At 46.4% G+C, this 27,982-nt stretch overlaps 1 protein-coding gene and 1 long non-coding RNA gene across 5 annotated transcripts in view; one reads left to right on the top strand and one right to left on the bottom strand.

Moving 5' to 3' along the window:
• Positions 1–200: 200 nt before the first annotated feature.
• LOC143694040 (uncharacterized) lies at positions 201–4,431 on the bottom strand. The gene is made up of 2 exons (XR_013182217.1): positions 3,299–4,431; positions 201–884 (listed from the first exon to the last, which is right to left on the bottom strand). It is a non-coding gene; the product is annotated as an uncharacterized LOC143694040 (long non-coding RNA).
• Positions 4,432–4,706: 275 nt separating this feature from the next.
• GRIN2B (glutamate ionotropic receptor NMDA type subunit 2B) overlaps positions 4,707–27,982 on the top strand; it is a 226,036-nt gene continuing 202,760 nt past the window's right edge. The window contains exons 1-2 of one of the 4 annotated variants that reach the window (XM_077178663.1): positions 4,707–4,848; positions 5,583–6,024. The gene's annotated coding sequence lies outside the window, so the exon portion shown is untranslated. Of the gene's footprint in view, positions 4,849–4,975; positions 5,126–5,251; positions 5,267–5,297; positions 6,025–27,982 lie in introns of those variants that run through there. The other 3 variants (XM_077178664.1, XM_077178665.1, XM_054631354.2) reach the window with 3 other exon arrangements.

The raw sequence follows: 27,982 nt of genomic DNA on the forward strand, positions 1-27,982 counted from the left end.
TTGTTAAGACCAGTGAGATGGGACAAAATCTCCAGCCAGTGGAATGATCTTTGCACCCCAGAGGTGGAGAAGAAAGGCATCTTCCTCAGAGTGATGCAAGGCAGTGAGTGCTTCAGCCTTCCTGCTTCTGAATGGCAGGGTAAAAGGATGCCATCTATGGCTAATGTTTGTACTCTGCTTTGATGAAATCCAGTACAGCATTTGATGTTAATTACTATTTATTATTAGATAGATGTTGTGCCTTTTGATGGATAGGTTCTTCAGTCTGGGTGTGCTATAGGAAGAAGAGCCATGTATCATCTTAGAGAAGTGACAGTGTCAGTTTGAAATCCTGTCTGTAGTTCTGCAGTTCAAAAATAACACATTTCCATTTGAAAGAACAAACTCCACAGTTTCTTAGTTTAATGTGCCTGTATTTCATACATAAATGACCATCCAGGACAACCAATTTCAGTGAGCCTGACATTCCATACTCAAAATAATAAAACAAGTCTATAAAGAGACAGAGAAAACTATTTCTCCTTTAATCTGCTTCACATTGTTTTTGATTCTGCATGACAAAAAACCAGTCTGCTAGTTGTTAGGATTTCTGGGGCAGACTGACCATGGCAGAGACAGTAGGGGATGCTGCAACTATTGCAGTGTAAAATGATGAGAGCTCAGCTAAGTGTCCTGGTATGACAGCTGAGAGAACATGTGTAACACTTCAAAGCAACTGCAGCAGTGTTCACAATTCCCTTCTGCTGGGCTGCTGGCAGGATGAGTGTCCGCTGAGTAGCAAACAAAGTGATGAGTCTCCTTGTGCCCAGGTGTCCTTGCAAAAGACTGATGAGATCTCCCCACCAGTGGCTTCTGGCTCAATCTTGCTCTAGCATCTCTTGGTCCTGAACCATGTGCAAAAGAAAGGAAAACAGGTTTCATGCCAAAATTAAGCTAAGTCCTTCAGCCAGGTGCTTGTGCCACTCTCAAGTTTGTATGCTTGTTTCTCCACTTGCTTTCCCTTAAATTAGCTGATAAAATTTCTTCCATGCTGTTCTTTATGCATCATGACATGGCATCCTTGTTTGTGGACCTGCGTGGCCAGTGTTATGGTGATCTTCCAAAACTGACACAGGCCTGGTATCTGAACACCAGGAGAAGAGCATAGATGTATTCAGCCACTTTATAACCTGACTGGCTGAGTAGAGCAGGGCACAGAGCACCGTGTAAAAGCAGCTGGAGTCCTGGTTACCATGCTCTGCAGCCCATGTGCAAACACCCAAAGGAGTGCTACTATGGAAAACCTTTTTATGGTGTGAGTTATCCAGAACAATTGATCCATTTCATTGATTATAAGAAATTGTTTTCCACAGACATGGCTTTTCTTCTACTAATGCAAGCGTGTCTATGTTGGAACAGAGGACCTATGAAATGGAAGTCTTTTCCCTTAGCTGCAGACCCCATTTATCTAGGGCCCTGGAAAAGGCTCTGATTTTACCAAATCAGCAGGGATCAAAGGGTCTTTGACTAAGGGTGAAAGCTACTGTAGGGCCTTTGGTCCCTATCAGTGCTGGCAGAGGCTGTTCTGTTGTGACAGAATGGCTCTGCTGGATTGCATCCTCCCCAACATCATCACTGCCACATCCAGCCCTGGTTGCTTTTGATATAAGAACTTTCATTCACATTCTTTTATCTTAGGCAGGACAAAAATAATGTAGCCCTTAATTTATAGTAAACATGGACCCGTTTAAAATAAATCCCTCAATTTGTCTTACAAATAACATTTAAGTACTTTTGAATTGAAGAGATGTTTGAAAAACCATTTCCTATCAGAGATGCCATTTGTTTCATTTTATGCAGTTTATTCATCTTAGTTGATTGGAGAAAAAAAAAGCCTACCCAAGCTAGTGAAAGTAAACCCTGCCACAGTACTGTGCTGCTGTAGATTTTGCAACATTTTTTATTTGGAGCCAACCTCCACACACATTATTTACAATAACTATTACATCTTAATAGAAAAATAATTTGGGGGTTAGATGCTTTGCAAAATCTTGAGAAGATAATTCTGAAGCAATTGGCAATTTTATGTGCCTGATTTCAAACTTATAATTGAGCCTGATTTCTTTGACCAAGGGGAATGTACCCATTTTGTCCAAAAAAAATTGTTGAACTGGACACTCAGGCCCCTAATCACTATGGAGAACTTAGTCCTTGTGATTTATTTAAGAAGGAATGATAAATATACATATGTATTATGTTTATGTAAGATGTGCATGGATATCTATCAAGTAGAAAGGCAACTAGTCTCATCCTAAAAGTAAACAAGGCTTTCATGTACCATGTAACTGTGGAGTTGTGTACTTTTATAAAGAAAAACAGTTGATGAATTCCTTCATCTTAAGATCACAGGGAGTTATAACCTTAAATTTCATTGACTTGCTTAAAATGATTGCAGCCCCTTGTCAGAAATTGTTCCTAGAAATACTTAACCCTCCATTTTGTGTTTCTAAGTAATATGCTGGATGAAAACCACTCCTTCTCTTTTTGTCAAGCTCCTTGTTAGCTTGTTTCATCCAGAAGAATGCCAAGGAGGACTTGTAGAGTCATAGTTCATCCCTTCTTGCTATACAGAAAGGAAAAAAAACATCCCTTGGCCAAATCATATCTGCTATTCCTGTATCACTATTATCAGTGAAAGGAATGGCAAAGTTAAATGACTAATCTCTTCAGCTATTAGCAGCTTCTGCATGTAAGTATCACTCTACAGTTCTTTTCTCCAACTGTTCTGAGATAATTTCAGATTACTTTAGGCTTTGGCTAATATGTCTTCCATTTTTACTGAAATTAGAATGCAAAATATCATAGTCACTTTTTAAAGCATGCCTAAAAATGTTAGGAAAATCTTTCTTACAGGAGAACAGCCCTTACCAGCACCCTCAGGAAGATCCAGGCTGTCAAAATGAAAATATTGGTGTCTGCTTTTGTCCAAGAGCTCAAGCACAGATTGGTATTGCTTGTGGTCACTGCAGCTACATGAAAAAATATCACTGTACACACACTACACATGGAAACAGAAATTCATTCAAGCTCCAGATGGCATATTGATATAGATGCAGGCAGTGCTACAGCCACATTGCTGTCCATAACCTTCCCTACAGACCAGCAAACTCTATTTGGAGCACGTGGATCGATTCTGAGGTACAAACTGAGAAAGGACCTGGGGGTTAAGAGAGAGTCCACAGCTGCTGTGGCTCTTTTAGGAGGCCTTCCTCCCTCAGAAACCTTGGCCATATGCATGTTTTGCCTTGCAAATACATACCTGCAACAGAGGTCCTGCATTGAGTGCCCATCTTCTCACTGGAACACAATTCTCTGGCATGTGGGATCCAGCTCTCCTTGCCTGTCTTTTGAGCAGCATCTTCCTCACTGCTTCTGGACATAGAGAGTGCTAGGTAGGTCCAAGCAACTGTGTGTTGTTCCTTGGAGAGTGCTTTCAGTGAGAGGGGTGCAAAGGCTGGACAGTGCAGTCTGCATCAGCACTGAAGCAGAGCGTGTGATGCTCGGCCTGGGGTCTGATTTCCTGCAGGACAAGTGTAGCTGGCAGGGAAGCATGGGGAGGGCTTTCCTCAGTGCTCTTGTTTCTAGGGTGTCACCAAGGACCATCTGAGCTCTTCCAAATCTCCTACCAAGACTCAGACATTGGCAGGGTGGGTGTTTGCAACCCTGTAGTGACTACTCATCCCGAAGGACGCTGCACTTGACACTTCCACCTGGAAGAGGTTTGCTTTGTTACCCACTCTGGCTTTTCCTGGTGGGAGCAAGACTTACCCTACGGCCATTCTCTGGTTCTGAGAGGGGTGGAGCACACTCTTCTCAGGCCACCCATGGCACAAGAGGGGACAGGGATGGATCTGTGACCACAGAGTGGATTGCCCTCCTGCAGTGAGGCTGAGAGCACCATGGGCTGCAAGGGTGCAGGCATCTATGGGCAAGGCAGGATGAGGATGAAGGAACACGAGTTCCTTTCTGTTCAGGCTGATTTCACTTTTCTTGGCTTCCAAGGGGCTCTGAGAATAGCAATTAAAGCATCGGGCTTAATTGTGGAGTATCCAATTTGGATATTAGCGTTATCTCTGCTCTCACTGCTTTCTTTTCCTCAGGATCCAATTCTGCTGCCTGCCTGCTGGCTGGGTGCCCGCTCCTTTCTTCTCATTATTACTATTTTATGGTTATTGTTAATACATTTTTTTAAAGCATTCCTGCTCTCGGTTGCTTCCAAACATGCGGGTCGCGGTCCGAGAGGGCGCCGGACGCAGGGAGCCCCGGGCGGTCCCCGCGGGGCTGCGGCTCGGCTCGGCTCGGCCGGAGGCACAGGTGCTGCCCGGGCGAGGGCTCCCCCTTCGCCCCCGCCGAGGCCGAGACCTGCTCCCTCCCTCCGGCAGTGGCCAGGGCTTGGTCTCCCCTTGCCCGTACTGTCCTTCCTCCTCGTCTTCTCCCTCCCGTTTCCCCCACTGCTCACTCGCACAGCTTCCCCTCCCCGCCCCTTGATATCTCCCCCTCCCCACCATTTTCCGCGGGTATATTTAATTATTTTTAATTATTAAGCTGCTTTATTAATTCACCTTCCCATGCTTTCCCCACCTCCGAGAAGCATTCTCGGAGCTTTTATATTGCAGAGATTTTTTTTTTAATGTATTTTTAGAGTGATGCTCTGAGCACTTCCACCTCCCCGCCCCTCATCTCCCACCCGGGCAGTACCAGCGAAGAGAATGAAGAAGTTGAGCATGTCTGAGGCGGATCAGCCTTGCAGGCAGAGAGGGGGGCAGTAGCTACTCAGAGCAGCCCGAGTGCTTGAAGCAGGATTTGCTGGTATGTATGTGGGTCTGGATTTTATGACAGCTCTAAGTGTGAATCTTTTACCGAGCGAGAAAGGAGGGGAAAAGAAATAAATATCTGCGGCTTCATTAAATAAATGCCTGCATAGCTGTAAGCCCTGTCCGGCTGTGCTGGAGGAGGTGGTGGTGGGGACACTCCCAGCCATCCACCCACCCCTAGGAAAAAAAAAAAAACAAAAAACCCCCGATCCAAGCCCGGAGAGCCGAGGGTTGTGTCGCCGGGGCCGAAGGAGGCGGGGGCCCCGTGGCAGGTGAAGCAGCCCCCGTGCCCCCAGCCCCGCGGCGGTGCGGGTGCGAGTGCGCGGCGGGCAGCGGTGCCGGCAGCACTGCAGAGGGGTGGGCACGGCCCTCGCCAGCCCTCGGGGGCTGGGCCCGGGGGTGGGCGAAATGCTGTGCGTGCATGGGGAGGGGGCCGCGGGGGGGGGGAGCCGCTTTCTCTCCGCGATTCACATCGCGCCCGCTTTCTCGTCTCGTATGCATGCCTATCCCGGGAATGGTGTAGTCAGCCCGTATCTGAATTATTTATAGACTCGTGCCAGCTGTTTTTTTTTTTTTTAATTTTTTTTTTTTTAATTCCGCTTGTGTGCACTATTGGGAAATGCGTTTTGCCTTCCTTTCTTCTCAATATATTAATGTCTTTGTTGGGGAGCGTTTTCTATCCCCTTCAGATCCCTCTAATACAGAATTGATGCTTATTTTTCCCTTCAGGAAGGGGACGCTTTGAGGATAATCATGCTTCACAGAAGAACGGCACCGACCTCCAGTTGCATTAAACACAACCTCCTCCACTAGGGCTCCAGGAAAAAAAAAAAAAAGAGAGAATAATTACAAGAATAATCATTAAAAAGGCGAAAGGAATGCTTACTCTGGAACCTGCATTTGACGATCCTCACATCTCGCGCTGAATATCCTCTGAAGTGATTCTCTCCAGCTTTTGAATTTGCACCGCTTCAAGACGCAAGATTGCCACAAAGAAACCTCTATTTTTTTTACAGCCAAATAGGATTGTTTTTTAACTCATTCCCCCACATTTGCCCCCGACCCTTATTCTTCTTATGTGGATATGCAAGCAAGAAGAGGAGACTGGACATTCCCAACATGCTCTCTCCCTTGATCTGTCCGTCTAGAGGTTCTGCTTCTACAAACCAAGGTAGGGAAATTCCTGTTTCTGTGGTTTTGCTTGCAGCTCATTTTGGTACGCGGGTTTGCCCAGGGAAGATCACTCACGGTAGAACAAAAGGTTTAGAGATGCTGCTTTTAGAAGCAGATAGAGGGGAAAAAAAACCCCCAACATTCACCAGACATGTTGATTCCCTCTTGGCTCATCAAATAGGACATGAAGAGAAGGCGAAAGGGTTTGACTTGGGTACCACGTTGTGAACTGGGGGAAAGTCCCTTGTGATTTTTTTTTTTTTTTGGGCGGGGGGTGGGCAGGTGGGGTCGGGAGGAAGAACACGGCTTTATAAAGGGGTTAAAACGAAAATAATTTTCATCCATCCACCCGCAAATTGCCTCCTCCTTTTCACTGGTCCAGCCGCTCCTTGCCATGCTTTGATGCGAAAGCAGAGCTGGTCAGCAACAACAGGACACAGAAACCCGCTTGTTGCCGGGGAGGGTGGTGCATTACTGAAAACCCACGCCGGCCTCTCCATCGTGAGCGGCCTAACGCGGGGGCCGGGGCCGGGGCCCGGGGAGTGGCCGGGGCCGCCCCTGGCACCGCGGCAGGAGCCCGCCCAGCGCCGGGGCCAGTGCGCCTGCTTGCGTGGAGGTGGAGGGCTATTTTAAGTCCAAGCACGTCAAGCGACTTAGCCTGAACCTACGAGGCGCTGTATTCAGGCAACTTCACGTGTTTTAATTTATCCCCGTCCCCCTGGTGCTATCAGCGGGCAGCGTGGCCCCTCTTCGCCTCGCCCCATCCTTCCCCCTCGCCATCCCCCGCGCCTTGCAGCCCCTTCCCCAGCCCACTCGGGAGGGATGCAAAATGGCTATCGTGCCGCTCGGCTGTAGATACGCGAGAGATACCGGTGCATCCCGACCGTAACGTGACATGTGAGTCTTTCTGTAAGATGGTGGCAAGACAAAGGGAGCCGGGGGGTGCGGGAGCGCCGGGCACAAGGTGTTGAACGTCTCGGGGTTATTTTAAGCCTCAGCCCGTGCCCGCCGCGCCGCTTCGCCGGTCACGCGTGGGTCTGCGCGCCCCCACGCCGGGAGCGGCGGGGGCAGGGGGGAGCTGCTGCACGGCCCCCCCGGGGGCGGACCCCCGGCACCCTCACCCGCATCGCCAGCCCCCCGCCCAGGCTCCCCCCGAGCTGCCTCTCCCTTCCCGACCGGAAGGCTGGCAGTGGGTGGGGGGCGGCAAGAGGAGCGGGAGGCGCACCCCACGGCAGAGGGAGGAAGAAGGGGGGGTCATCCTCCAGCCCCGCTGCGGGGTGGGGCAAGCCTTGAGGCACTCGGAGCCCTTGGTGCATCCCGAGCCTGCCGAGGCGGGGGCGCGCCTTTCCTACCACCTCCTTTGCCTGCATCCTTCCAGCAGCTCCTTGCTACATTTCTGGGGGGTTTTGTCGGCCTATTGTTAAAAACCAAGAATGGTTCCGCGTGAAGGGGTTGAGAGCCACCATTCCTGACATATTGTGGCTGTGCTTCTATAAATATCTAAGGCTTCCCAGGGTATCCGCGCCTGGATCCTCCCTGCCTGAGCTCTCCCTCCCTCGCCGCAAGTGGGAGTAGAAAGTTTACCTGTGCGGAGAGGAGGGCGCGTGGGAGCCTTTCCCCCGTTTTCCGAAGGAATTTCTCAGGCCTCGCAGCTCCTGGATCTTCCCAGGACCCCAGCACCGGACTGGTGGGGGATTGTAGCCCCCTTCATCGGCCAGCGCTTACCCCCGAGAGAACCTAAAAGCGCAAACCGGGGGGATGCACGGAAAGGGGAGAGTGGGCTCAGTCCCTGCCCCTCTGCCCCCTACTCTGGGTTTTGCAGGCACATCGGACGGCAGAGGGGAAGGTTTTCTCGGGTGCCAGGCCCGGGTGGCAGCCGTCGGCAGCGGGGCCAGGCTGCCTGCTCCCCTCGGGAGCGATGCCCAGCTCTCTGCCCGCCGCCTGCCAGCCCTGCCCGCCGGGCACCCGGCCCCAGCGGGGCCGCATCCCTGCCACAGCCCTTCCCAGCCGTGACCAGGGCCAGGCTGTGCACAGGTGGGACTTGGAGAGGGGTCTTACAGCTTTGATGCTCAGCCGTGGGAGCCAGGAGCACCGGCCCACATCCTCACTCTTTACTGCCCAGTCTCTCTGGCTGCTGCCTTTACCTGTGACTTTTCCTCATCTTCTCTGCAAGCTCCAGTATGGGCAAAAGGAGATGTCTGCTACCATTGCTTTCCCCACCATCAAGTGCAGTTACCTCAGGCTTTGCAAGCAGTGCGTGGAGGCAGCTGATTCCTCCTGAGCTGCCCCTTGGGCAGGCAGGAAGGGCTGGGTGTGCAGGACTCCCAGCTCATGGGGTGCTATTGCTGTCCCACACCCCAAGGCTGTGGGGAGCAGAGCAGGGACACAGCACCCTGCCGTGTCGGGTGACCTGGTGTGCCCCAGCTGCAGCTCTGCAGAGAGCAGCAGTTTGTTCGTGGGTGCAGGGTGCTCTGCAGGAGGGGAGCCGTGGGCGTGGGCAATTTTCAGCTGCTCACCCACGCCGCCCCAAAGCAGCAGCTCTTGTCGCCTCCGTTTATCTTGCTTTTCTTTGGTCCCTCACCACACCAGCTTGTCTCCTAGTCTGAGGTCTCAGAGGGCTGGGACACAACGGAACAGGTTGAGGGCAGAGTCAGGAAACAGCCCCGGGGATGGCGAGATTTGCTTCAACTTCCTCTTGGCTCAGTCATTGTTACACAGGTAACAATGCAGATCTCAGCAGAGAAAAGGAAGGAAGCATGGTGAAAGCTACAGCTCCTCTTCCCAGGGACCCTAGGCTCTGATCTGTTGGCACACCTGCTGCACCAGCCAGTTCAACCTGTGTCAGTGCTGGTGCCTGTTGTGATCCCTGTGCCAGTGAGACCATTGCTGAGCAAAGGAAGGTGTCAGCAGCAGCACCCAGCCATCCTGTTCTGGGCAAGGGTCTCAGGACACCAGTCTTGTTGGCTGAGTTCTACGTTGCATCTGTATATGCCAGAACATCATGCAAGAGATCACAGAGAGGTGGAAACTACAGAACAGGGGCAAAAATCCCAAGCTGCTATCTCCATCTAATATCTGACGCTCTGACTTGTATTATCCTCATTTTGGATTTCCACTGTTCCTGTATAAAAAGTCTATCAACCTATGAACAAGCACCTGATTCCCAAACCCTAACCTACAGGGGGAAAAGGTGATGGAATGAATTTATATTTCATTTCCCTGGGGCTGTTTCTTGTGCTTGGTTTGGAAGAGGGCAGGTGCTTCTGGCACCACTCGCTTCCAGTGCCAGAGCTGTGGAGCTGTGCTTAGATTCCCACACTGGACTCACATTGCCTGGGTTGGCACCAGGAATCAGTCTCTCTGCAGCACCATGTGGGAGGTCTGGATTTGATTCCTGGTGCTTGTTTTTCATTCTCCCAAGCTGGCAGAGGGTGGGAGCACTGTACAGATAGCACTGCTTGTATCTGCAATGGGCTCCATTCCACATTCCCATCCTTAGGATGCACAAAAGCTGCCTATGAGATAGTCCAGACTGAGGTCTGGTCCCCTTCTTGGCCTTTAGGGAGGCCACAACTCTTCCCTGCCTGTTCTGTACTTAGCAGCGTGGTTTGGTGGGCAGTGGCGAGACAGCTATCTTGCAGCTGGAAAACACACAGAGGGTTTTTTGAATTTTTACAGTTTTCTTTTTGTAAGCTGCAATTAATCAAAAAAAAAAAGGATTAGTTAATAGGAAAGATGGACGATCTTTCTGAGCAAAATGGCTCAGGGTATTGTGATTGCCTAATCCACCATGGAATGCTCGTGGTATCCACTCTGCTTGACATCAGGGCTCTAGGCCTGCCTGACTCTTCTGCAGTTCTGTGATTAGCTCTCTTTGATATTTATTTATACTTGAGAGAAAAGCACAAAGTGTTTGGGAGAAGCAGGGCTGATCAGTTATCTGCTATTACCCTGATCTGTCCTCTGTCCACCCATCCACAAGAACTCTTTACACCAAAGTGAGTCAACTTATTAATTGTCGCTTTGCTGCAGTCAGACAGACTCGCTGCTGCCTTGGGTACCTCCCTGCGTAAAATGAAATGGCAGTTTGAAGATCACAGCACTAAAATATGTAGAAGGGGAATCAGAGGAAAATAAGATATTTGAAGCTAAGCATGGCCCACCTGCTACTACTGCGTTGTCCCTTCTTATGAGTTTTGTCATTCTGCTTTTTGCTTACAAGGTAAAGTGCCTTGTAATAGGAAGTAAAAAACCCATTTATCCAACCACAAAGGGGGCTCCACCATCCCTCTGACCTACCTTTCTTGCTTGTCTGTTTACCTAAAGACAGGAAAGAAGGTTCCTGGCAGGTACGGACTGGTGCTCACTCTGGCAAAATTAGTGCCATGGAGGTGAGTGCCTGGGAACTAGGAGATTGATGTGACCAGGTTAAATGTTAAAGCTACCTTTCATGTTGGGGGAAAAAAAACCATCCAAGCAAACCCATCGTTTATTGTTCAGGAGCTCGTTGCTTCCTTCAGCTGCAAACCACAAGCTCCCAGCTAGAATTGTACATCAGAGTGTGAACTGGTGTGTGTAAAAGTTGACCAAGTGCAGGGTGGTGATCTGTGCAAACCAAGCGGCGTATCTCCGTGTGCCTGAGGTCACTGCAGAGAAAAAAATCCCCTCTCTATGCACTCAGAAACAAATGTATGGCACAAGGTAGTGTGCAAACTGTGCAAATTCAAATTCAATTCAAACCATGGCTAATTTGGACCTCTAGAGGCAAGGCTGTCTTTTATTCAGTGTTTTCTTGGAAACAGAAGAGAACACTGACTCTGGGCAGGAGAAGGGACGGACTTTTCTTTATAAAATTTTTATATATACATTGAGTATGCTTCATGTGAGAAGAATAAAAACACTTCATTTTCCATACCCAGGGTCACCAAAAAAAGTGAGGAGTGAAGGGATATGTGTTCTGAGACTTGCTGCCAGCTCATCTTCCCAATACAGCTGGTATTTTTAGACTGCAAAGTATGCTGGGTAGATCTCTTCCCTTTCTAATACAAGCAATCAAAGACCATGTTTTACATCAAAATATATACTCTAGATATATCAATATAGATGAATTGATTAAATATCTCGGGGAAAAGAAATTTTGAATGAGAGTGGTTATTGGCACAAAGTGAAAGGGATACTAGCCTGAGATCTCTGCACCATTCACTCCCTATACCTCAAACCCCATGTGCAAAAAAGGTTCAGAACTGAAAAGAGTCACTGAAAGTGGCTGAGGTAAAAGTCTAGATTGCTAGCTCTGAATACTGAAGATGTTTCTGTATTCCCAAAGCACATACAGTATTACTAACATTGGTGTGCAAGGCTGTGCTGAAACATTTATAGGAAAGAAACACTCTAAAGGGAAAAATGTGAATTTGATCTTCATGTTTGGTGGCTTATCTGTACTGATTGCTCCTCCACTAAAACAGGTGCAGGGCCACCAGGTTGTCTGGCCTGAATAATCCATGGGATATTATTCTGCCACTCCTGCACACCCCTGGCATTTTGGGGTTGTAGGAGCTCACCTCCAATTAACTGTCCATGGGACAAACTCTTAAGTTGCTTCTCAAGGTAGCAGTCAGCCTAGTCTACTTTGCCCGTGTATAGCTATTTAGTTATGGTTACAGTTTTTGCTTACTGTACTTCCAGTCTGGATTTTCAAACACGGATCAAGTATTAAGCAGTGTAGCTACCACCCTCCTCCAAACCCACTGTCCAGCCCATGTGTGAGCTCTGTATACAGAATACAGATTTTATACAATCCTTGTTTGCTCAAAACAGTGAAATGATCTGTCTAGAACCTATTTCCAGATGTGGTTTAGCTCTGCTTAGGTAACTATGTTCTGTTTGAGGGCAGCACTTCCAAGAGAGGGAAGGACTGGGGGGAGTGTGCGGGAGTGAACTGAGACGATGATCACAGAGCAGAGAAAACAAGACCTGTAAAGGAAGAATGAGAGAGACCTAGGGAAACTCAGTCTGGAGAAAAGACAACTGTGGGTGGATCTTTAGCTGTCTGCAAATACATAAAAGACTGTTACAGAAAGAAGACAGGGGCCAATTATTCTCATTAGTCACAGAGGACAGATCAGGAAATAAATGACTTTAAGATGAAGCAGAGAGAATACAGATTAAACATCAAATTAAATGTTTACTGCGCTAATGTTTTAGTGACAGTAGAAGAGCTGATAAATTTGGCAGATTAGCTGTGACTGACAATATTTAAAGCTAGATGTAGGTGCTGAACTATTGGGATTTTGTATCTAAATAAAGTCTGTCTCCAGTGAACCTCAGATCATGATATTTGCCTGCCTAACCAAACAACTTTGGAATAAAGATAATGAGGTTGATTTGTCCTGTGTGCAGGAGGGAGAGACTGTCCCATTGGAGGAACCTGATTGGGTTTGCCTCTGTGCAACAAATCTAATATGGGACCTGTAGGAATCAAAATTATGGTGTCAACTGGTGACACAGCTTGTGTGTATCAGGAGCTCCCCAAAGATGCCTGCTTTACAAAACCTCTGGTAGGTTGTGACAGCTCATACTGTCCAGGGGACTGGCAAGAGCTGCAGTATAGAAATCGGGCAGAAGAGGCTTACAAACATGTTTTGTGTGAGCGATGCTTTAGTATTTGCAGGCACAGTTATGGAATCCTGGGATAAGTTGGGCTGTTTAGATTGAGACCATGTCTCTTTCATTCAGAATCCTCACCTGTCTGTAGCCACTACTTTCAAGGCTTTGCACTATCACAGCATCTGAATAGCTGCTGTGCCAAAACCTGATACTGCAGGGGGAGGGGAGGTTGACGGTCACACACTGAGAGATGTGAAAATTCACACCTTGCTATTTCATGATGTCATTCTTTTGTCTTGCAAGATGAGATACAGTTTAAAAACACCTTCTTTTTACTCCTCTTTGCTGCTTCCAGAAGATAAAGTGGGATATGGGCAGCCATGAGCATTGTGGTTTCTGAGGATCATCGCTCCACTAGCCAGCCTTCACAGTCACATCTCTTTGTGCTCTGAGTTGGAGGAGCTTTCTGTGCCTGCTTGGGGTTTGGATAAACAGCTCTGGCAGTGAAGTTCTGTGAGGGATCTTCCCACCTCGGGTCAGTAGAGATTCCCTTGCCAGAGGCTGAGATGGCTGAAAGGGATGTTTTGGACTTGTGAGTTTGGCCAGCATCAGGAATGTGCTGTGCGGCCTAAGGCCTGTACCAATGTAAATCCTCCTGTGCACCAGCAGAAATGGCAACTGTGGTGCAGCCCTGCTGGTGGATTACACTATTTTAAAAAAGAGTGACAAGCATGTAATCCTGACCTCTGGTGTTTTTTTCTGGGAATCGGGAATTTTCTATACAGGTGTCCAGGACACACTGACCCAAATGGAGGAAATGACACAATACACTCTCTTATTATACTTGGATTTCACTTTTTTATTTAGCTTCTTCACCTAATCTCTTAGTTAAGGTTGCCATGCTCTTTTGGGAGATAATATATACAACTCTCTCACATGGATGTAGTTTCTTGCACGTATGACCTGTAAAGAACTTAGAGGATTTTTCAAAATGAAACAAATGTAAAACTACTAAATTCACTACTTCAAAACGGACTAGGAGATGAGATGGCTACTTGAAGCCAGCTGAGGCAGAAAAAATCTGGTGTCACCAAGCTGATGATAATTTACTAGTGCAAATGCCATGTCCTACATCACAGCTGATTGCCTAATGAACAGAAAATTGTTTTCAGGTGATAGGCATAATAGCCTCATGGATAGCTTAAGATTGCAGCGGTCCCATGTTGTTACCTCTGGCTGAGGTCCATGAACGGGATACAGTGGGGCATGAGTAGTTCAGAGATTGAAGTCTGTCATAACAAAGGACTGTGGTTTCCCTGTGTCACATGAGACTTCTACTCACAGCTGGAAACGAGGTACTGGAGATACACGGTGGCTCTTTGGAATGAGAAAGGTGTAGGTCCTAAGTCAACACCACCTGGAAATGAATTGCAGAAGAACTGCTAGGATCCTAAAGCCAAGGGCAATCCCAACTCTTCACAGCAGTGGTTCTGAAGCCTGTGCAGTGAGAAGAATGGCTCCACTGCTGCATGGAAAGGTGTCAGGGTGCTGCCACCTGCTTCAGGAGGAGGATGGAGGAAGGGTTGCTGCTGTAAATTTGCTGCTGGCTCTTTGTGCCAGGTAAAGCAGGATGTTGTTTAATTATACACAGCTGGATTGCTGGGGAATTTCTGTAACAAGGCTTTGCTTAGAAATGCATTTGAAGTGCATTGTGGCAGAGGAAATGCACTAGAACGCACTAACTGGCGGCTACTTGCACGTAGGCATACGCTTGTATGGAAAGCACACGGGAAGGATCTGCATGTCCCTGCACCCCTCTCTCTCCTCCTCTATAATTCTCTATTATTGCTGGCTGCTGTAGTCAGTGGCCTAAGTATCTCAGGGGAGATTCCCTCCTGTCAGACGTGTGTTTCGGCAGAGGCAAGCTGAAACATCAGAGGCTGACAATCCCCAAGGGAGAGTCTAATGAAAGCGACAGAATGACATAAGCTGTTCTCGTAGTCTCTCCCTTTCAGCTCTCCACGTTTTTGGTGCAGCTTGAAATTACCCTCTAATTTATTACTGAAAAGGTGACTATCATATATAATTGAAATTATATTGATAGTGTCCCGAAGTGTTGGAAGTCAAAGTATAAAAATCAGCGTGGATGTGGTCTGCGGTACTGTCTTTCTGGAAGGAAGCTTTTAAGACTCAGTCTGAAAGTAACAGTGGTAAATGCCATGAAAGCATAAATAGACTCTCAGGAAAGACATTGCAATAATTTCATTAAGTGATGGGGCACCAGTATCCTAAATAGGAGGAGACAAAAATTAAGTAGTTTAGAAAAAGAAGATAGCTGTGGGATGGCTGCCTTGAAAGATACAGTGCCTTTTGCAGAAAGCACTTTGAATCCCTGGTTTGGAAGTTTGTGAACTTTCAAACCAGGGATTCAGAGAGAGAGAGCCAGGATCATGCGTTAACCATTTTTAATTTGCAACATTTCTATGTAGAGTAAAGGGGCACCAAGGCTCTCTGAACTTCTGGACTCAGAGAACTTTGCAGGATCTGAATGCCTGTACCTTGGTGCTGTCTGAAGCAGCAGCTGGCTGTCACAGAGGGTATCATACATGAGCAACCCTTTCTGCATAATGGCCTTTTTCTTACTGGAGGGCATAATAACTTTCAGAAACCAGGAGATGCATAGATGAGGGCTGTTTAACGACATGCCTTGCCTTGATAGTCTTCTATGGTTTTTTTTGTTAGGGCAGATTGGTTCCTGATTTCAGCTTTTGACATTAGAGAAGATGATTAATGTTTTTGACAGAAGAGGTTTGGAAACGGGTTAACTGCCCAACCGCAAAAAAAAAAAAAGTAATTTCAGAGGTTTTGCTACTTGTGCACTGAGCTTAATTAGAGTGTTTGATGTGTTTTCATGAAAAAGCAGAGAAAAGAATAGCTAGCAGCCTGGTGGGCAGAAAACTAACAGGGTTTTGTGTGACGCATCCTTATTCTGCATACTTCGAAGTGGGGACTTGTCCCTGAGGTTGTCCTAGCCAAGATGAGGGCTCAGACTACTGGGTCCTCTGCAGTAATGCTTTCTCAGTTGGAACTTTTCCAGTTGGAACTGTTCTACTTTATATAAATGCCTATTCATTGTGCTGGAGAGGGAGTGCTCTAACGACCGGGCTGTGGAGGTAGTTTGTTTCTTTGGCCCAATACAAAGTAATTACTTATAAAAAGAGAATTTATTTCAACCTGAAAGAAATGGAGGCACAGGCTCTGTAGCCCAGAGGCAGTGGAGTCCTCTGAGACATGGGAGACATGGGAGCTAATTCTTCCTCCAAATTAGTCAGTGCAGGTTTGTTCTTGTTCTGCTTTGGATGTGTTTGTTTTTTCCCGGTGACATGAAAACAAAATGTTTCATTTAGCATTGAGCTCCAGTGCTGATTCCAGGTGGGGAATAAAGTGACAGGAGGAGGTGAATTCCCAGGAAACAAAGACCAGATCCTCAGGCAAGTGCTCCTAAACTAAGGATGAGGGATGAGAACTATGGACTCTGTGACAGAAAAGCAGAGTTACTGCTCCAATGAAAATTTTTATCGTTTCCTATAATGTGCAGGTAACTCTTTACAATTGTCTCCAGATCTTTAAAATCACTTGGGATTTTCATTCCTGCAGTTCATATCCCTCAGTATATCCTCTCTCATCGTTTGTTATACATTTGCTTTTATAAGCTTGGTGAGATGTTTGATTTTTATATGGAAAGGCTTTTTCCAGAAGTGAACACTGGCTGTGGGAGACTTGTTTCCAGAAGAACTCCAGGGAGTCAGTGGAGAAAGACCACTTTTGAAGGGCTTTTTTTCTTTGAAGGGCAGTGTAGAGCAGGAGCCCCATGGATGTGCTCCAGCTTGCCCTCTCGAAAAGCTAATCCTTATTGACTAAGGTCAAAGGTAGCCTACATAGATGAGCTTTCTGAAAGCTTTTAATTATCTCTTTGTTCTGCGTGTATGCATTTTAAGCATGTACTGGGTTGGGAGCTAGAAGAGACAAGAGGTGTATTAAATTATTACTCTTTCACCACCCAGTTTGGAAAACAATCATGTTCCATGAGGAATCCAAAATCTCCTAATGCCTGTTTCTCTGTCTTGTGTCTTGTCCTCTGCAAGAAGACTGCATACCTGATAGTCCATCTCCTTTTGAACTCGAAGGCCTGGAGGTTCCTTAGTCTGTGCCCAATGTAAATGGTTCTCAAACATCATTTGAATTTGCAAGTAACACCAATGTCCCTTTAGGTGAACTGAGCCACGATTTATGGATTTCTCAGACCTTGCTTTCACACCAGACAGTGGCAAGCTGGTGCATGAGGTCTGTTGACATGACCAGATAAAAGGATGGTCTGTGGCACCTCATAGAGATCTGTTTCTCTGGATGTTACAGGTTAAGGAGACATGGGCCAGGGCTTGCTGCTTGTAACACCACTGTGTCCCCAGGAGGGAGCTAGTTTAAGAATGACGTTTTATAATGTGTCTTCTTACATTTTTTCCTGCATGCATTTAGAAGCATTGCCCATCTTCATCAAGGCACATCTTTCCTAAGAAAATACTGCTTGCATGAAGCAGTAATGAAGAATAAAAATCAAAACAGAAAATTAGAGAGAAGGTTTGCCCTGATAGTCTGCATGCTTTTAAGTTCACAGGATAATACAGAAATTTGTGTGTCCTCTAAAGTGACAGTCTTCTGTGATAGTGCAGTTCAGCAACTGTTTCAATGTGTGCCTGTACAAGGGTGCAGCTGCAGCCCAGAGCCTGGCTCCACTGTCCCTTCAAAATGGGCAATCTTGGCATTGGTTGTGGATTCAGCATCAGACTGGGTTCACTTTGGATATCTGTTCTGTGGTACAAGACACGAGGGCTTCCAATATTTATTTGAATCAGCTTCATTTTGAAGTATTTTTGTTTATAAACTTGTTCACTTTTGTCACTGGAGGAACATCATAAAGAGCTATTTAGGTACTGTCTAGGCTGCTTTTTCAGTGCCTGCAATGAATGCTGCATTAATGCTTCATGTTAATACAAAAGGTGCTGTTTTTTTCCTTGTGTCTGATGATTTCCTTTTTTCTAAAATGTTAAATAACGTGATTATAAGGATCCAACAGATTCTTAAACACTTCTTTTCCATGTAAGTTTTCAGGTGTTTTCTTAATTGTGTAATGTATTGCTTTTCCTGCAGTATGAAACAGGAGTGGGTATAGAATCTAGCTGACATTCAGTTTTGGGATCAGATTAAGTTGTATCAGGTTTGCTTCCCCAAATCCTCATGGACTGTGCCTGGGGGAGAAAAATCAATGCTCTCTGGTAGAACTGCTTAAAATGACTGTATTTGACATAGTTGAAATTTCCATCTGAACAAAATTTGAGACTTTTAAGGCAAATTAATTGTGTTTTCTCATAATCTGAACTACTTTGAAAGAGTGATATAAAATGGTTTTAAAGCTGCAGGACAAAAATTGATGGAAAAATCCTAGAACTTGATTTTACAGTCAGAGATCCAGAGGGAGAGGGGAAAAAAACATGAAAAACTTAAATTTCCTTTTAAATTTCTGATTTCCTTATAGGATGTCTAAATAATTAGTGGCAAAAATGTTTGGTCCAATGCTCCTCCTGCATAGGACAAACCTATGTGTGTTACTTAGTTGAAGCCTTGGGGTTTAAAGAGTTTGTATGCAAAAGACTCAGCTTGAATCTTGGCTTTACTGAAATGCCACATTTATTACACCAGCCAAAGAAATACAGAACTTGGATAAAGTCATCTGGAGATTATATGTTGCATGGAATATTAGAATAGCAATGTAAAGAGAAGGTAAGCTTCACTCAGGAGGAGGATGTTAAGCTGTGCCTCTCATAACTGGCAATGAGACATGAAACATTGATACCAGTAAACAGAAGAACATACTGGGGAACAGCTGTAGAACCTTGAGCAGAACTTGTGGTGTGCTGTATGGATGGATGGAGCTCCTCAGTGCAAAACTGAAGGGCTTGGAGAAGGTGTAATTGGGAATCATCTTGTTGTGTGCTAGACTGGGAAGGTAAAAGCCACACTAAGCTTTCTCTTGGCCATAGTCAGCTCCCAGTTTGGTGAAGCCAAGCTGACCACCTCCATCCTGATTGAGCTGGTCTAGTACATGCTGATCAGCATTTGGCAGAAAGCAGCTCTCCTTGGTCTGTGCCTGGAGATACGGTCAGGTGGTTTGGATGGGGCTCCTCTGCTTTAGATACATGCCTGGGTCTGGTCTTTCTTTTCAACTAGAAGCACACTGGTCTCCTGCAGGAGGACCCTTGGGCTTCGAGTAAGTGCAAAGTGTGGGGAAGGTGTATGTGTGCATCTGTGCCATCTCATGTTTTCTGAACATACAAAGGACAGACACAGTTTTGTATTTTTATGCAACCCACTTTGTTTTCTCTCTCTGCTGAGATGGGTTCTGTAATAAAGATCTTTGTTATGGTGCTAACAACTGTCATGAATCCAGCCAATTCACACATGTTGAGGCTTTTCAAGTGACTTGAGTTGTGCTTAGCTTCCTTTGTCCCTTCTGAGTCTGGAAAGTTAATCAGAAAACCTTCTCTTGATGCTGATGAGGGGGATGTGAGCTAACAGGGATTATGAGAATAGGTTGTGGCCAGAAGACAGATTTATACACTTTGTTGGACTTTGACTGGCTGTAAATTGCATTCTGGTCCTGCTAAAACCTGGACTGTGAAGGACTGAGAGAGCTGACACGTTTACCCACCCACACTGGCAGTACATACTCATGGGAGAGGGTGGGAGGGAGTAGCCGTTGCTTTATTTTGGACTTCTTTTCTTTGAAGAGGGAAGCTGATGCTACTCTTGTGTGGTAGATGTGCCCCCTTCATCTGGGTCCCAGAGCAGAAGGGCAGCAGGCACAGTCAGAGGTATTGTGTTAAGGACACCCCCGCTTCATTTAGACACTGCTGAGCCATAGCTGCCTTGTGGCTATCAGAAGCTGGACAGGGCTCAGCAGCCTCTCCTCCATGGAGCTGAGCAGCCATGGAGGCAGTGAATCTGTGCTGCCCAGGGCAGGCTCCTCACCCACCCACACCTTTCCCTTGTTCTTCCATCTTCTTTTCTCCTCCTACAGTCTAGACAAGCCCTGCACTTCATTCTATAAGGCACAGCTTTGGGCTGGGGCAGTCCTGCAGGTGGTCAGTGTGGGCTGGGGCTGGGGAGGCAAACCCAGTGTCTCAGTGCCTTTGAACTACTTTGGGAGCTGTTGGAGGCTCTGGGAGCTGGAGGGGCAGGGGAAGAGTTTTGAAGGAGATTTCAGAAGGAAAAGTTTTGGAGGAGAGAAAGGGTTTTTTTCCTTTTGAATCCTTAAAAATGCTCTTTGCACCCAGGTCCTGCTTCTATGACTACTTGCTGCTTGAGCAGCATCTCGTGTGCTTTGCATAGATGAGATGTCTCACAGAAAGGCTTTGAAGTAGCCTCCCACCTCCCCCCTCTTTGGAATGAAGGAGGAGAGAAGGCTTAGGCACCACTATTTGGAGGAAGCTGATGTTCAGACTATTGGGAAGGTGCTGTGCCCACTTTGGGGATGTGCCCAGGGCAAGGCAGTGTACAGAAATGTACCTTGGGAGTGATGCTTAAGCAGCACCTGCTCAGTGCTCCCAGCTGTTGTCACGGGGCCTTGCCTGGGTCTCCAGGGCCCACTGCTTTTTCTGAGAGCAGCAAGGCTGTCACACAGCAGCCCAGCATTGGTCACCACCAAAGTAAACTGAAGCCCTTGAAAACCTTTTGGTAGTTTTTGGTGAGGGACAGATGATGGGGACATGTCTGTGAACAATCCATATTGTCTTGTGAATTTAGGGACATGTCTTGACTTTACTCTGATGACAAACCCCATGCCTTTGCTTTGTGAGAGTATTTCCACTGGAAATCAAAGAGATTTGAGATACATAGCAAGCTAAGCAGTCATACCTCAGAATAGGATTTGGGGATTAACAGAGTGGATAGTAAATTGAATAGTAGGAGTTAAAATCAGACTGTGCTTGGAAAGAAAGCAGAGATGAGAGGTACACCCCTGGAAAGCAGTAATGCTAGAAATGATACTGGGGTTATACCGGTGAGCAAATGAGATGTGCACTCACAGTACAATGCGGCAGCAAAGAGGCTGATGTGATTTCTGGATTGCATAAACAGAACTGTTGTGTCTTGAAGCAAGGAAATGTTTCCTGTGTGTTTCTAGTCATGTTTCCTTCAGGAGCCTCATCTGAGTGTACCTAGTCTAATTTCTGGAGAACTTTGTGCCCCAAAGATGGCAGCAAATCAGAACAAATTCAGTGGAGCAACAAAAATGATTAAGATGCTGGAGGGATTGATCTAAGAGGGAAGATTAAAGTAACTAATTACATTTAGCTTGGCCAAATGACAATTAAAAGAGAGATGTGATGACTGCCTTAAAGTGTGTGCTTAAGAATGTAAACAGAGAGGAGAGAGAACTCGAAGGAGGGATTGTTTAGTGTGGTTGGAGTGGTTGTTGGTCAGGTGCCTGCTCTGCGCTGCTACCAGAGCTGTGTAGGAGCAGAACCAGAGACTGAGAAGTAGCTGTAGCCAAACAATAGCAGCAAATGAACAAAAGGAAGCGCTGAATAGACAGCACAGTTCCTGCTGTGAAATGTGGCAGAGGCTAAAGTACTGTTTCCAGAGAAGTGACTCTTGAAGCTTTGCTACAAGTCGTGTCCAGAATTCTCCTGGGGAGGAGGAAAAGGGTGTGGTGTTCCCACAGAAGTCCTGCCCCTCTGATTTGCAGGACCCTTAGATAATTTCTCCCCTGTCCTTTTGTCTGTGAATGTGTAGTGTTGCATCCATGTCAGGGTGCAGTGTTTCCAAAAAGATAGTTTGCAGGGTGGAGTGGGAGCAAGCACAGGGATGGGGCAGATGACACCTGTAAGAAATGCTGAGAGAGCCAAACATGTTCAGTCTAGAGGAAAGATAACTGTGGGTGGAAACCAAACAGAAATTCTGTAAAGGACTGCTATAAAGAGAGGGCAGGGGCCAATTATTCCCTTTAGTCACTAAGGGAATAGAGAAGAAAGTGGGCTCTTGGCTGAAACTGGGAAAACCAGGACCTGTATGAAGAAGTGGCCTGAGTGTTGGGTGACAAGGAGGCCAAGAGGGGTGGGGGAATTGTTATCAATGTAGGTGGCCAGGGGTGACACGAGACACTTGCTTATCACACACACAGGCATTGGGAAACTGATCTTGATTCAGTAAATTTTCATGTGATTTTGGAGCCTCTAAAATCTTCTTGATCTTCTGAACAAGACAGAGCTGTGGTGCCTTTTCTTGCAGGATTTTTATTCATATTATGTGTATCAACATGTTTATTAATATTTCTGTTTATGTTTTCTTTGATTATAGATCTGTTTGAATGCTGTCTTTTGCAATGGAAGGTCCGTGGAGGAAATTTACTCTTCTTACAAAAAATGCAGTGAGGGGTTAGTTCCAACTGGTTAGTTCCAGTGTTGATTAGCTGGGTTTTTTGCCCCTTTGGTTTGATTTTTTTTTTTTTTTTTTTTTTTTTTAGTTTTCTTTTTAGGAATAAAATAGCCTAATTAGTTTTTAAAAAGTGTGCCATTCTATATCTCCTCTTTTTGACAGGCATGGGAAAATTTGAAGCAAGAACTCTTATCACAGTATTTCTCATCCAGTTGTGCTTAAAAAATTCTGCACGTTTTTCATATAAAGCCCATTTTCACATGCTTGACTATTTCATACATGGATGTATTTTTTACCTGGAAATGTTAATTTGCTGATCTGCTTTTAAGACTGAGTGCATTTCCAAGTGAAAGGAAGAGGTGATGATAAGAAACAGAGCCATTAGCTGGTGCAGTATCTCAGCTGGTGGCTCCAGCCTCTATGGGTGAATTGCTGTGTGATTGTGATGTGAAGAGCATCCTAAACATATTCTTTTGTGATACCTGTTTGCAGGGCCATTTGTAAAATAAGTGCTTCAGCATAGTTCACTGTAGGACAGTGACTGTGTTCTGGTGTCACAGCTAGTTCCTGGACAATTTTAAGAGGAATTTCAAAGAGTGACAGGAGCCCAGCATCAGAGAAATGGGTTCTCGCTGCAAATTTGTAAGGGCACTTTTTAAGGCAAAGGCTGAAGCACTGTGTGCAAGTCTGGGGCTGTGCTGTCCTGGGCTACAGGGAAGACTCAATTTGTGGTAAAGATAGGAGGCATAGCATCAGGGTCCTCCTATCTCACTGTTCCATGAATTGGCTCTTATTTAGTTAATCAAGAGCTGTGGTCAGTAAAGTCATTTTGCTTCCTTGCCCCAGCAGGTTTTTCCTGCAGTAGGTCAGTGGTCTGGCAAGCCCACCTTCATTGGTGGTTGAGGATAGAAAGTCAGGCTGTCAGCTGGAGGAGCTGAAACACAGGCACAGGTCTCCTTCTGCCTTGCCAGCTGCCCACGGTACCTTCTCACAAGCCTAGCAAGCTGGGCTTGGACAAGTCTTGAGCAGTAGCAGGATTTGTCAGAGCCCATGAGCAAATCACTCAGCCTACTTGTGCTGCTGTGAGCTGGGCTGATGAACACTGTACAGCTGTACTCAAAAGTCACACTTCCCTTTGTGCTTGTGAGGTGTCACTTTTCAGCTGATGATGCCACAAAATCATACTTACTCTTTACTTGGTCTTAACTTTCAGAGCTCTAGCCTTGGCATTCTTCAGTGATTTGGCACTTACTGAAAGCAAGCAAGCAAGCAAAAGCACCATACAGAGCAGAAAAGCACTTCACAAAGCATATTCTGATGAAGTCAGCTCCTTGAACAGCTGCAACAGGGACAGCAAAGCAGCCAGAAATACAGAAAGGGGAATATGATGGGAGATTTATGAATCTATCAGAAGATCTGCAAGATCTGTGCCTAGAGAAGACCTCAGTGCTGTCTTATCTGTGGAGCCCTCATCCCAGACTTCCAATGCTCTGCAGCCAGTGTTAGGTTTACAGATGTTTTATGTGAAATGGGGTTTTGGATACAGTAAAATCCCTTGTCCTCTTAAACAAGTATGGAGCATATTGGTTTTTCCCTAGATTTCTGTCATGGCTTTCCACTTCTTATGTATTTACTTACATCTATGTATGCTTTTTTTGGAAGGTAGCTACATGGCTCATGCAGTTTGTAAGTTGTCAGTGCCAGTCAGCACTGAGTCAACCACATGCCCTGGACCTGTAGAATTCTTAGGAAGAGCTGTACTCCTGTTGCTGGAGTATTGGATGGTGGTGAGGAACTTGGTCTGAAATTCACTATAGCAGAGCAGAATATTTTTACCTTTGTTAGTTTTGGAAAAACTAAAATGTTACATTATACCTAAATAAACAACCCTCTAAATGGCTTCATTCTGGAAATGAGTGGATTTGAACAATACAAAATGATTGAAAAGAAAGTCTGTTTCTTTTCCCAGACTATCTCTGAGTGGCCAGGTTTGACTCTAAATCAGAACAGAGTTGTACTTTTAAACTGCAAAAGCTTTGTCTAAACACAATCCTCCTCCTTTGCAAGGCTCCAGGAAGCCCCTGTTTGGGAGCACAGACCCAGCTCAGCTGCTGGCTCAGGGACACCAGAGGTGACATGGACAGCAGTGCCTCTGAAAGCTTTATGGGTAGAGTCAGCAAAGTGGGACCCTGCACTGGGTGTGCAGTGTGCAAGCCCCTGTTAGCAGGTGGCTGCCCTGTGTCCCCTCACCATGCTGCAGCAGCAGCAGCAGCTAATCAGGTTTCCTACCCAAAGGGCTGTGTGCCTGCCTGCACCCCAGCTGCCCTGCTGCCTCCTTGGTGGTGGCATTAGGACACACGTGTGCAGGACGTCCTGACCTGCTTCATGCTCGACAGACGGTGGGAGCTGATTGCTGGAGGCAGCCTTTGGTCTGCCTGCAGGTTGGCTTCAGGGATTACATGCAGGGAAGTGTGAGCCAGTAGACCTGCAGCACCGATGTATCATGCTCCTGCATGACTTTCTAGTGCTTGAGGGACGTGAAATGCATTGTGTGAGATCTTCGCAGCAGCATGTGTGTTCTGATTTCTGAAGAAGACAATTGGCATAATCACCTTCCCCTTTTCTCTAGGTTGCAGTGGGAGCCAAAGTCCATAAACAGCACCTTTCCTCTAGCCTGTTTCTAATGTTGCTAATATCCATTGACAACATTTTTCCCTGCCCAGTGCTGCAGGTTGGAAGGATTGGTGACACCCACGGTGAATCACTACATGTTGAAGTATTTACTTTACCTGTTGCTCTGTAGAAGCTTGAGATCCAGACTGAGGTTTTTAACGGCTCCCTTCCAATCAGATTAAATATTTAGCAGCAATAGTTTCTGGGCATCACATTTCTGACAGTGTATTTCATGCATCATTTGCTGTAAACGTTGGGAGATTTTTAGCTACCACTTGCAAAGTAACTCCCTCTTCACTTTCTCTCCCATTATTATCTCTTCTTATCACTGTCCCTCTCACTTCTTACTTTTCTTCTTGTCCTCCCTTTCTCTGCTCTGCTATTTCCTTTCCCTTAGCTTTTATCCACTTTTTCTGATCGCTGTTCATGGGTGTGTGGTTGCGTGCATTGCACCTGGCATGGATGTCAGCCTGTGATGGAGTGGAGGGACTGCCTGCACCTAACTGTCCCTGGCCACCTCCTTGGAAAAGTGTGCATTGCTAGAGGAAGGGCACAGGCTGATGGGCTTTTTGGGGAGTAGTAAGCACCTGAAGACAAGAAAAGGCAAAGCATCTCTGTCATCCCTCTCTCTATGATGCAGCTCTGTCTGATTTACTCTTAGCACATCTGCTGGTTGCTCTGTGACTTTCCTTTTAGTCCCCTTCTGGTTGAAACTTTTGTAGGAAAAGAGTACATGGGCTCAGTCATGCAACTGAAAGTGTGGTCACATCCATCCCCATGGGATCCCCTTGTCCCACCAGTTGTCTACTTGCAGCAGCTTCTGTTTCAGCTGTGCTGACGTCTGGCTGACACCCTGGTGCTGGGGTGAGGCCCATCAAAACTGAAAATCCAGTGAAGGTTATAAAAAAAAAGAAAGGGGTATCTCTAGGTGAGGTTTCAGCATCAGATGATATTTTCTGTAATAGCAGAAGGTTGTCTCCTGGAACACAGCAAATAGTAGGGAAAAGACAAGGACCTTCCTTTGCTTCCTTCAGGTGCTGGACAACAGGTACAGGTTTCACAAGTACAAAGATTTCACATGTACAAAGTACAGTTGTCTGGTGGTCATCTGAGTTTTCAGGCATCTCTAAGGACCTTTAGAGGAGCTCTATGAAACAAGGATTAGAACTGCTACTAGTGGTTGTTCTGGGCTGTTGCTGGGTTAGGGAGGGTAAAGTCTTCTGGGCAGGTGAGCTCTGTAGGGAAGCCGGTGCCCTGCATGTTTTATGCTGCAGAACCTTCCCTAGACCTTGCCCTTCTTTCACACATTGCTTGTCTTGCTTTGATGCTGTTCATTGTAAGCTGTGGTCAGATGGTTTGACTCTTCATTACCCTGCTCCCTTGACTCTTTGGTATGTGCATCTTTTCCACTGCTCTTGCTCTAAATGTGTTGTCTGCTGAACATGTCATTGCAGTCCCAGAGGGAGCCTGTGGTTCTTACTGCCTCCATGTTTGCCCTGTGTGACTGCTGCTCTGCATTCCTGTCATCTCACATCTGGTATTCAGCCCCAGCAGCTCCAGCTGCCCTGCACTACCAGTCCAGGAGATGATGGTTAGTGCCAGGGCCAGGTTTTTCAAGTGTGTTTCTCTCCCTGCTGTGACAAGTCCGAAGCCTTTTGGTGAAACATCAACTACTTCTTTTCCCATTTCTGCTGGTGTGGGACATACCCCCTCTTCTCACCAGTGGGCTTGAAGGGGTGAGGGAGACAGGATTGATGTTGCCAAAGGGATGCTTGGGAAGATGCCTTGCTTTGAAAGCTGGAATGTGTATGAGGTTATTTTTATTTCTGAGGGGACTGGTGACCCTCTAGGTAGAGGGAAGAAGTGAGGGAACCCATAGATCCCAATACCTAGAGAAGATGTCTCTTCTCTGATCCAAGGGGCAGTGAAACCTTTCTGGCTGAGAATCTGCTGGGCTGGGGTATGGCAAGCCAGATGGTTTGAAGCTGGTACTGGGACATTTGGGAAACTGCTTCAGCAGAGATAGGGAGTGGAAAACGCCTGTATATTTTGTAAAGCAGAATAGCTAGTGATGAACAAACTAGACTGCTTAATTTCTTGGTTTATTTCTCTGCCTTGCTTGCTCTTTTTTTTTTTTTCCTCCCTCCCCTTCCCATTGCTCTGGGCCCCTGCAGTCCATTCCCTGCATCTGGTGGCTTATTTCCCTACAGATGTCATCTTGGCAGTAACTCAAACCTGAGTACCTCCCTTAGGGAGTTGATGCACTGCCTGAGTGCGTTTTCTTTCCCCAGTGTCTGGGTATCTGATATTTTGGGTATGAGGTGGTGATTTTTCTTTCTTTTTTTTTTTCTCTTTAAATATATGCTTTTAGGCAATTATATTTTATATATAAATAAAAATTATAGCAGTGGGGGGAAGCTGGAAGGCAGATGGATCTGGAGAGGATGGCTCCTTAGCTGCCTGCCAGGCCAGCCTGGGTGGATGAATCACCTGGAAGGGCTGCACAGCTTGCCCACCAACTCACCTCTGCTCCAGGTCTGTTGAGTCCTCTGATTTCTTTATTTAGGAAAGAAGGAATGATAAATGGGTATTGTTTTTTGTCCTGCTGAAGTACCCTGGGACTCTGGAAGAAGTGATGACAGGGCTGTGCTTGGAATGTGGTCAGGGAGGTGGAGAGTCCCTGAAGCTGTGCAGGCTCTGAAGATAAAGTATAAACAAGAGGAAGGGGGATCCCAGAACACCAACAGTGTAGTCAGTTGATAATGCATAAGTGTCTTATTTGTTCCAGCTTTTCCCTTTCTCCCCTGAGACAAATACCACTAGGAGCATGGCAAGAGGCTTCTCTCTGGGTGTATGCTCTGGATGTGGATCATGAACCCCTCCTGTGGTACACAGTGCCTCACAAAGGTGCTCACACCTGTGCAAAGCAGGTTTAAGATGCTGCCACATCAGATCAAAGGGGATTTACACCCCTCTGGCACAGTGGTAGTGGAAATGAATAGTGCAAAGGCCTCTGAGAATTTTAATATACTTTGGCATCTTCATAAATATAACAATTGACATGGCTGCGTGCAGAAATGCCTCCTGGCTTGGAATCAAGGTCCTGCCACATTGTCATCCTGAACAGGACACCAAAGCAGGGCTGTGTCAGAGGGGTTTTGCAGGAAGCAAGGATGGTGTCTAAG

This window comes from Agelaius phoeniceus, chromosome 5 (assembly GCF_051311805.1).
Source record: "Agelaius phoeniceus isolate bAgePho1 chromosome 5, bAgePho1.hap1, whole genome shotgun sequence".
NCBI classification, from domain to species: domain Eukaryota; kingdom Metazoa; phylum Chordata; class Aves; order Passeriformes; family Icteridae; genus Agelaius; species Agelaius phoeniceus.